At 32.5% G+C, this 10,000-nt stretch overlaps 1 pseudogene; it reads right to left on the reverse strand.

The window, feature by feature from the left end:
- Positions 1-10,000, reverse strand: part of LOC136835832 (diuretic hormone receptor-like) — a 192,675-nt pseudogene that overhangs the window by 11,161 nt on the left and 171,514 nt on the right.

Consider the following 10,000-nt stretch of genomic DNA (forward strand, 5'->3'; position numbering starts at 1 on the left):
AAAAAAGAAGCTATGTGTATCTGTTCGTCAGTAGGTTCTTCCTGTCTGGTAATTTTTGTGTTTGAGACTTTATGAATTCAGTCAAAATGATTATGAGGTCAAGTTAGGACCTCTCTCTGTTTCTAACACTTATTGATTGCCTTCGTTGTTCTATTACAATTTTTGAGGTTGTTATTATCCACTTTACTTTAACGAATTTTCTCATCCATCATGAAAATATGTATTGTTCTGGCCAATGTGATGCATCGTATTTTAGAAGTGGGCTAAAATTTTCCCTTATTCAAAGTAATAATAATAATAATAATAATAATAATAATAATAATAATAATAATAAAAATATTTTCGGATCCCATTAAATCAAAAGGTCATGCCTTCGCGTGGCACAGTGATCAAGAAGAGCCACTGCATTGGCGTAGTTACAATATTACAAACTATCCGTTGTCTGCATGTGCCGGCAAGTTCTGCATCTGACACGTAGCAGCCTTTATGTCTAGTCGATTAAGCATCAAGACAGGTCGTTAATACATGTGAGGATGAATACGCGTATTATCCACCTGTTGCCGACACGTAAGATTCATTTGATCCCGGGACTGCGCCAGCATCTCGGATCGTAGGATCAGACCCTTTGACCGTTGTGAATCAACGCTCCTTTAGGTTATGAGGGATTACCCAGTTTCGTTCACTTCTTTAGAATGTGGTGGATGAGTCTCTCTCTCTCTCTCTCTCTCTCTCATACCACCCGCGAGCACGTCTCACAAGCAAGTAGACCTGTGTTCCATTCCTGAATCAAACGAGGAAAACACCAGTATGGAAGCTTAAAAATCAAGTTCCTCTCCGATCACCAAGTATTAAATTATGCACTTGGTTATTGATTGACTGTTGTGGAGTGCCAGAGAGGTGGGGGAGAGAGAGAAAGAGAGAGAACAGGAAAAGACAAATTTCACTGGTGACCATCACTCCTTCAAAATAACTGCAATCGAAAGAACTTCGACGGCGTAGTCTCAGGAAACCAAGCAAGTAGACCTAAGTCTTCCAGCTGAGATCCTGAATCAAACATATAAAAATGGGAAAACACTATGATATCTTTTTGGGACATATCATTCAAAAGTCTGGAACTTTATTTCCAGTTCAGAAAATCATTCTTAGTTCTACAAATGAACATTCACGCAATCACCTTAATGTATGGTATTAAATTACATGCACTTGGTTATTGATATTGAGGCAATACCGTTTTTGGTGAATGTTTACCTGTAGCTATATAAAGAGGTGGGGGGATATAAAGCAAAGCTAATTTTTGTCCTGCAGACTTTTTGAACATGTCCCAGAAAGATAAAGACAAATTTTTCACTGTTTGTACTTCAGAATCTCAGCTACTGAAGACTTAGAGTCTGAGGAAAAAGGTTTCTCTTGAAAAATTTGGTGGTTTCGAGGAAGAAGTTCTTTCGACAGTTATTTTGGAGAAGTGCTGGTCACAGTGAAATTGTCTTTTCCTGTTCTCTCTCTTTCTCTCTCTCCCCACCTCTCTGGCACTCCAAACCAATTTGTAAATACCTGGTGATCGGAGAGGAACGGATTATTATTCCATGCTGGTGTTTTCCTCGTTTGATTCAGGAATGGAACACAGGTCTACTTGCTTGTGAGACGTGCTCGCGGGTGGTGTAAATTTTGAAAGCCTGTCCTTATCCTAACTAAGTCTTCAGTATTAGATTCTGTACAAGCATATAAAAATGACTATGATATCTTTCTGGGACATGTCATTCAAAAAGTCTGCAGGACAAAATTAGTTTTGCTTTATATCCAGTTCAGAGAAATACTCCATACTTATCTTTATATAGCTACAGGTAAACATTCACAGAAAAACGGTATTGCCTCAATATCTATATATAAATAAATATGCGTGTGTGTGTGTGGAGGTGTGTGTATGTATGTATATATGTACATGTATATATATATGCTTATATATACATATATACATACATTAAGGCATTACCGTTTGCATGTGAATGTTCATTTGTAGCTATATAAGGATAAGAATGTAGTAATTCTCTGAACTGGAAATAAAGAACACCTAATTTTGTCCTGGAGACTTTTTGAATGATATGTCCCAAAAAGATATCATAGTATACAGTTTTAAAACATTTTTATATGTTTTGTACTTCAAAATCTCAGCCACTGAAGGCTCAGGGGGTCTGAGGAGGAAGGACAGGTTTACAAATGATTTCGAGGACTACCTCGGCGAGGTTCCTCCATTTTCAGTCGTAGGACGGTATACATTTTTGATGATGTACTGGCCATATATATATATTATATATATATATATATATATATATATATATATATATATAATATATATATATGTACATATATATATGTATATGTGTATATATACATATATATATATATATATATATATATATATATATATATATATACATATATATATATGTATATATATATATATATATATATATTATATATATATATTGTATATATCTCCTCAACTTATTGAATACGTTCTATATCTGCGAAACTGGCATCCATCACAGGTATACAGAAACAGAATTCTTACCTTGAAGTGTATGGTTTCGATTTCATATCAAAGCGAATACCATTCAGCGACCAAGGAAAAATATATGTCAGGATAGTGCCGGAACTCGATTCTTGGAAGCATACATTCCTGTGAGAATATTTTCATATATTTCCAGATAGTGAACGTATCGGGGAAGTTGAAGAAAACAAGGAGTGTAAGAATTCTGCACGGTATATGGAACCGTATGTTGTTCTGTTACTTATGACACGTAGATTTATTTATATATATATATATATATATATATATATATATATATATATATATATATATATATATATATATATATATATATATATATATGTATATATATATGTATATATATATGTGTATGTGTATGTATATATATATATATATATATATATATATATATATATATATATATATGAATATATGAATTTTGTCATGAATGCGCTGACTGTGCTTTTTATATTCTCTAATATGAATCCATCAATATCTTTTTAATACCTACTTCATTTTAACTTGGGAATAACTTACACCCAGGGGAATTATAAGTACTTCGCCACCAATGGGATCTGGAAGCACCACCAATGGGATCTGAACCGCTGCCTAGCTTAGAAACAACAAAATACAGTGGCAAGTGGTCAAAATTCACTGTACATCGTTGTTATTCCCGAGGTATAGTGAACTGGATGCTAACCGATGTGTGTGGCTTGATATTTGTGTATACACACACACATATATATATAAACTGTATGTGTTAAAGTATGTATGCATGTATATATGCATGTCTGTAATGTAACTGCGTAAATATGAGAATGGGCAAGGAAAACGGGATCTTCGAATAATCAGATAATTCTTAAAAGTAACTTTAAACAGCAACGTAAAAGCGTATGAAAAGAGAAATAAAAAAGTGTGAAAATTGTGCGATACGTTTACTGTATTGTTGGTATTAGTTGTGTATGCGAGAATCCAGTAGTGTATTCTACAAGAAGTTTAGACTTTCGTTATAAACGGTAAAAATGAACAGTTGTCCAGAAAAATTTAGCCTAAGGAGCTTCGATCCACTTTCATGAGCGCTTAGAGAGTGGATATCTTCGTCGTGAAAAAGAAATTTGTAACCTTATGCGTCATCCAATTCTTTTAGAACTAACCTATTTTTCAGTAAGAATAAAGTTAGTTATGGATTGTCAGGACACTTAATATAAATAAAAAATTATTTAGTATACTTCATATGTTCAGGAAGTCATTGTTGTGAACGAACTAAACTGGCATTAATATTGTTGGTATACGATTACATTTTCATATTTTGCATGATGAAATTTTCGACCAGTTCCCAAAGAAAATGTTTTCATCTCCTGCATGATGATTTCTAGCTACCAACTCCTATTTAGGAATTTCGTGTCTTCATTTGAAGAAACATCTCAGTTTATATCAGAGTAATGATTCAAAGTTTGTGCATACGTCAGCATTCCCTCTCCCTCGCCCAACCATCACAAAAGAAAGTTAAGGAACATTAAAAGCTGAAAGTTAAAGGAGTATAGAAAGCTAAGAGCCAGAGGAACAAAAAGTTGAAAGCTAAAGGATCAAGAAAAACAAAGTTCTCTTTACCCAGAAAGTGTCTAAGTCTTTTACGAGAAAGGCTGTTCCCGCTAGGCTTGGTTAAACTTGTACTTTGTTAAATAAAATTTAAAAATGATGTTCTTCTGAAGGCTAAAGGAGAATGAACAGAAATCTCATTATTCGGAAAATTATCTAATTATTCTCGAAATGAAATACTGTTTTGCACAGGTCATTCATTTAATATACATTTAAATAAAACTTTTAAATGTTGTATCATAATAACATTATCCTTAAAAATATAAGAGAATTAAAAGCAGAGACCATCTCATGCAGAGGTTACCAAAGTCCTCTGCAAGGGAGCTGTGTTCCAATATTCATGGTCGTGCATTTAGCTGCGTTTCCCTCAAGACCAAAATCCAACTCCTTTCTGACGCTAATGACTTCGGGATCTCTTTGCATCCCCGCCGAGGCCAGATATTGAATGCGCAGTAGCGGCCTCAGCAGTAATTACTTCGTCGTGAGATCTTGGCGTATATCTTCTTGATTATATTTGATGGTTTTTATTATGCCTTGATGATTAACGGCATATTTTGATACGTCAGTTTTAGTTGGTAATCAAATTGATCTTTGCTGATTTTGTCATTTAATTTTTACCCTCCTTTTCTCATTAATTTTATCAGTACTAAAGATTTTTCACAGTTATAAAACAGTTCACTTAATTCTTAGATAATTATATGAAACTTATGACACATAAGGTATAAATTGGCTTGGTGATGGGCATTGCTTTTGAATGAACCGACCCAATTTTAAGTATTAAATAATCTCTGAGGTTTCGTGAAGTTTATGTCGCAAAAGTTACCTTTAATTTAGATATCAGGACGAACTCTCGGTAGCATAACGAAGGTACGTAACTAATTACCGTGAGCATGAGGATTCGCTGAGAAATATAATACTTTTATTCAAATTTGAGTAAAATTATTGATCTATGTTAGCAATTATCACCATAATTTTGTTAATAGTAACGAAGAACAGTATAATGTAGAAGTGAATAGTGTAAAGTTGAAGTGAATTTTAAAGTAGAACCCTCGGTTAGCGATAAGAAGTTTTCTTCTCATTTAAGCCATAACCAGAAGCATCATCGTAGCATATGTCCGAAAACGAATACTAAGGAGATAAGTTAAGATAAAAAAATGCCACTAGTGTTGGATCAAAAATCTTTCAACATCTCGTAATTCCAGTTATCTCGATGCTGTTTCTCATCAAAATCATGTTGGAAAAGATTTTTAGAGAGAGAGAGAGAGAGAGAGAGAGACGCATTTATCGCACTGACAAAAATGTGCGATGACATGAGTTTTATGAAACATTAAATTGCCCATATTATTATTATTATTATTTATTATTATTATTATTATTATTATTATTATTATTATTATTACATATTAAAGTGGAATTTTAGAAATAAAGGAAAAGACTATGAACTTACACAACAAATCCATATAGCAGAAAAAGAAAATTACAGAGAAAAGATAGAACTATGCATACATACATACATACATACACATACAGACAGACTCAGGCACTATATATATATATATATATATATATATATATATATATTATATATATATATCATATATATACAGTATATATATATAGTATATATATATATATATATATATATATATATATATATATATATATATATATATATATATATACTGTATATGTGTATGTGGTATATTTGTGCATATATGTTATATAATAATATATATATATATATATATATATATATATATATATATATATATATATATATATATATATATTTATATAGATAGATAAACACAATAATAAAATTATAGATTATAAATCGTAGACGAGGTAGCGATAATTGCCACAAGAAGAAACATTATATATATATATATATATATATATATATATATATATATATATATATATATATATATATATATATTATATATATATATTATGTATGTATCTTGTATGTATGTATGTATCTACTCCGTAAATGTAATTTCCAATGATTTTTGTTGCAACTAGTAACTGTGCTATAATAATCGTTATGTTATGTGAAAACCCTCACACACATGCATTCGTACACACACATACATATATTTATATGTATATATGTATGAAAATATCGAACTTGTATAACTGATTCACTTTAAAAAATATCGAACGTGATGAACGTGTGTCGAAATATATATATATATATATATATATATATATATATATATATATATATATATATATATATACATATATATATATACATACAGCACATACATACATAATATATATATATATGCACATATTCAGTATGTACGTAAAGTTTGTGTTTGTATGTATGCCTGTTTTTTCATGTAAACAACTGCACCTAGCCGGTTGGATGTTGTTCCACATATGAAAATTTACTCGAGATCTTTGGAGCGATGCATTACACTTTTTGCAAAAATTACAAGGCAAAATATTATGTTCATAAATAATTTCAAAGAACTAAAGATGTTTCCAGTTTTGCTTAAACTTTTGGTTTTTTTTTCAATATAACCAGATTCGTTATGTCTCATTCACACAATTACATTATAATGTTAAGAGTATCGGTAACTCATTTTATTACCAACCGGATTAACACATTAAGAGTATCGATAGCTCATTGAATACATACTGGATTACATTTCTGGTATGAAATATAATTTCGCAACAGGAATCCAGTAGTGTACACACGCACACACACATTTATATATAAATGTGTATATATATGTGTGGGTGTGTGTTTGTCTGTACCGTCTGTCAGTCTGTGCGCGCGCGAGCGTTCCCAGCAGCCTAAAGCTGTCCATCACGTGAAGTGTTTGCTTTTTTCCCGATGCTGAAACACTAACACTCGTGGTGTTCGCTCCTTTGTTGACCTTCAGGAAGCAGTTAGGATTCCATAACCTTGCAATGTTGCTTGCTATCGCTGTGTACCCTGGAACCCAGACTTCCCCATTTACTTCAGCGCCCGCCTCTGTTTGCTGTTCTGCTCTCGGCGTGTCAGTATGTTTCCGTTGACACTAACGCTAAGGCATTGGGCGATAAGGCGCGGGTCCTAGTGATATAATTTCCGGTTTAGTGCTCTCTTTATCAGGACTGCTAATATCCTCGGTGTCAGCCTTTCGACTAGCTTTCTCATATTATTTTGCAGTAATAGATAATTATCATCAATATTTTTTTTAATTTTGCATTGTTCTTTGACTTTTTCTGAGGATTTAAGAATTATTTATATCTGACAACATAGGTTATTATACCATGTCGATGTTTTATCATACTATGTAATTTTAGGTATTTTTTATACAACGCCAGATTAATTGCGATATGTCAAGAATGCTTTTTGGATGACATACAGAAGTCTCTCTTATCGTTCAAGATGCCAAATGTTGAAATCCACGAGATAACAGTGAGGCTTCTTAACTTATTCCTGTAAGCATTTAAACCCTAACCTTCATTAATAGAAAACTAATTAATTTTTTGCCTTGTTTTGTCAAAGTGATTTTATGCCTTTCTCATTGGCATTTTTTTTTTTGATCTTACCAGCCAAGTTGCATCTCATCGACTTAGCTTCAACCGAGAAACGTCGATTTGTTTTGTGTTATACTGAGAAATATCTTTTATTCCGTCCCAGAATTATTTTCGTACCTCACAAAAAGTCATTGGGTTTTACCGTATTTTTGGGTAATGTCAGTTTAAGTTAGCAAATTGATTATATTGTGTAGAAAGTATCGACTATAAAATGAAGATCGGCAATTCAGACGCGTTTTTTATGGTAACATTCTAAAGGATAAAGAGAATATGGGTGGTTCTCGAGGTTCGTGGTAGCAATAATATATCATATTCCTTCGTGTAAATAGGACGGAATTCAGAATGACATACTTGAAAATTAAACTGGGAAAAACAGGCAGCTGCGTGAAACCTGAGTAAATGGTGGCAGAGCTTTTAGTTTCCTCAGTTATTAAAGTCTACAGGTTCAAATACGAAAATATGTTATTCAAAACCAACTGCAGGGGAAGATTTTTCTATGCTCTGATCATGAAAAAGATTCCTCTTTTTTCAAGAAACCTGTCAAAACCTGTCAAACATTAAGAGAGAGAGAGAGAGAGAGAGAGAGAGAAGAGAAGAGAGTGCATCGTTTAGAGAAAAGGTTCAGTTACTACTTTAATTTAAGCTCTGACTCCCAACGCTTCACTGCTGTGCTTCATGCATCTCTTATAACTATACACCGCGCCTTAATTGAGTCTACTTTAGCAGTGTTGCGGCAGAGGGGGTAACTCGTGCCCTTATTTCATTTATTTCATTATATATATATATATATATATATATATATATATATATATATATATATATATATATATATATATATACATACATACATACATACATATATATATATATATATATATATATATATATATATTTTATTGCATTCATATTTTATTGCCTTTCTTCCTAAGAAATTTATTAATATTGCTGAATAATTTTAATATTATTTAACACGACGAAGCATTGTTCATGTGCTTGAACGAAAAAGTTTACGATACCATGGGTTGGGTTATACTGATATTAGTTTGTAGGAGAAAGATTGCAAGTAAAATGAATATTGGAAAAATTGTCGACATTTATAGAACTGCTTTTATTTTTTACATTTTAATTCCTGATATTTATTCTACCCCAAAATGATGGACACCCATGAACACCGATGAATAATAAAATATAATAAAAAGGAATTTTGAACTCTTCATATGGCACCATTCTCTCTCTCTCTCTCTCTCTCTCTCTCTCTCTCTCTCTCTCTCTCTCTCTCTCTCTCTCTCTCTCTCTCTGTGCCAGCAACAGTGCAATCATCCCCACTTACCCACATGATCCTCATGAGGAAAATAAAATTTGTGGACAACACCAGGAGGACGGGCACTTTTTGGATCCAGTCGACTGTATTGTCGGGCATCAGAGGACATCTACTCATGAGGCCTTCGATGTCCGTGACCTCCATTCCAATCACCTGAAGTTCAGGTCCATCCTGCGGGAGATAAATGAGAAGTGTTTAAAATTACTCCAGGCCTTCATTGCTAGATACTGAATACGTGCATGTAATGAATATAGATATGAACCGGAAGGTTAACGCATTCTCGAAACACCTTCTCCAGGGGAAAAGTGATAAGTATTATTTACACATACACGCACACATACATAAACACACACACACTATACATATATATACTGTATATATATGTGTGTGTATGTATGTATGTGTATATATATATATGTGTATATATATATATATATATAAGGTGTAATTTATAAATGAGTGAAGAAGATAGGAATGCCAATGCTTTGTCTGTGTATGAATGCATATAGTTATGAATTAGCATTTCACGTATACATGTGTACGTTTCGAATTACAGGATGGTTATCATGTGAACAATTAAACAGTTGCTATTCTTTATTGATTCTAAATCGTGAATAAATCAATAGATTTTGCATTCCCAGTTGAACTTCTCTGTTTATTTAAGGGCTGAACCCTCGTGTTATAGTTGTTAAATCTTCATACACATTCATAAACTCATAAAGAAGACTTACAGTCAAATGTGTACATCGTATAACAAATTTCATTCGTTTGGGAACTATTCCATTTTAACCTTCTGTAAGGAAAGCCTCCTTCAAGCTAATTTTTTTTCTTAAAAACCTACGCTTATATTTATTAGTAGCGTTACTAAAATAGAGTATTTGTTTGGTTTTTTTTTTCCTTATAGAGTGTAGAGAGTAGTAAGTCATTTCTGTCGTTTTCTGTATTGAACCTCCGCTTAAAAGCTCGTCCTTACCTTAACCACTAGCATGTGT

The sequence above is a fragment of the Macrobrachium rosenbergii genome, chromosome 55 (assembly GCF_040412425.1).
Source record: "Macrobrachium rosenbergii isolate ZJJX-2024 chromosome 55, ASM4041242v1, whole genome shotgun sequence".
Lineage (NCBI taxonomy): Eukaryota > Metazoa > Arthropoda > Malacostraca > Decapoda > Palaemonidae > Macrobrachium > Macrobrachium rosenbergii.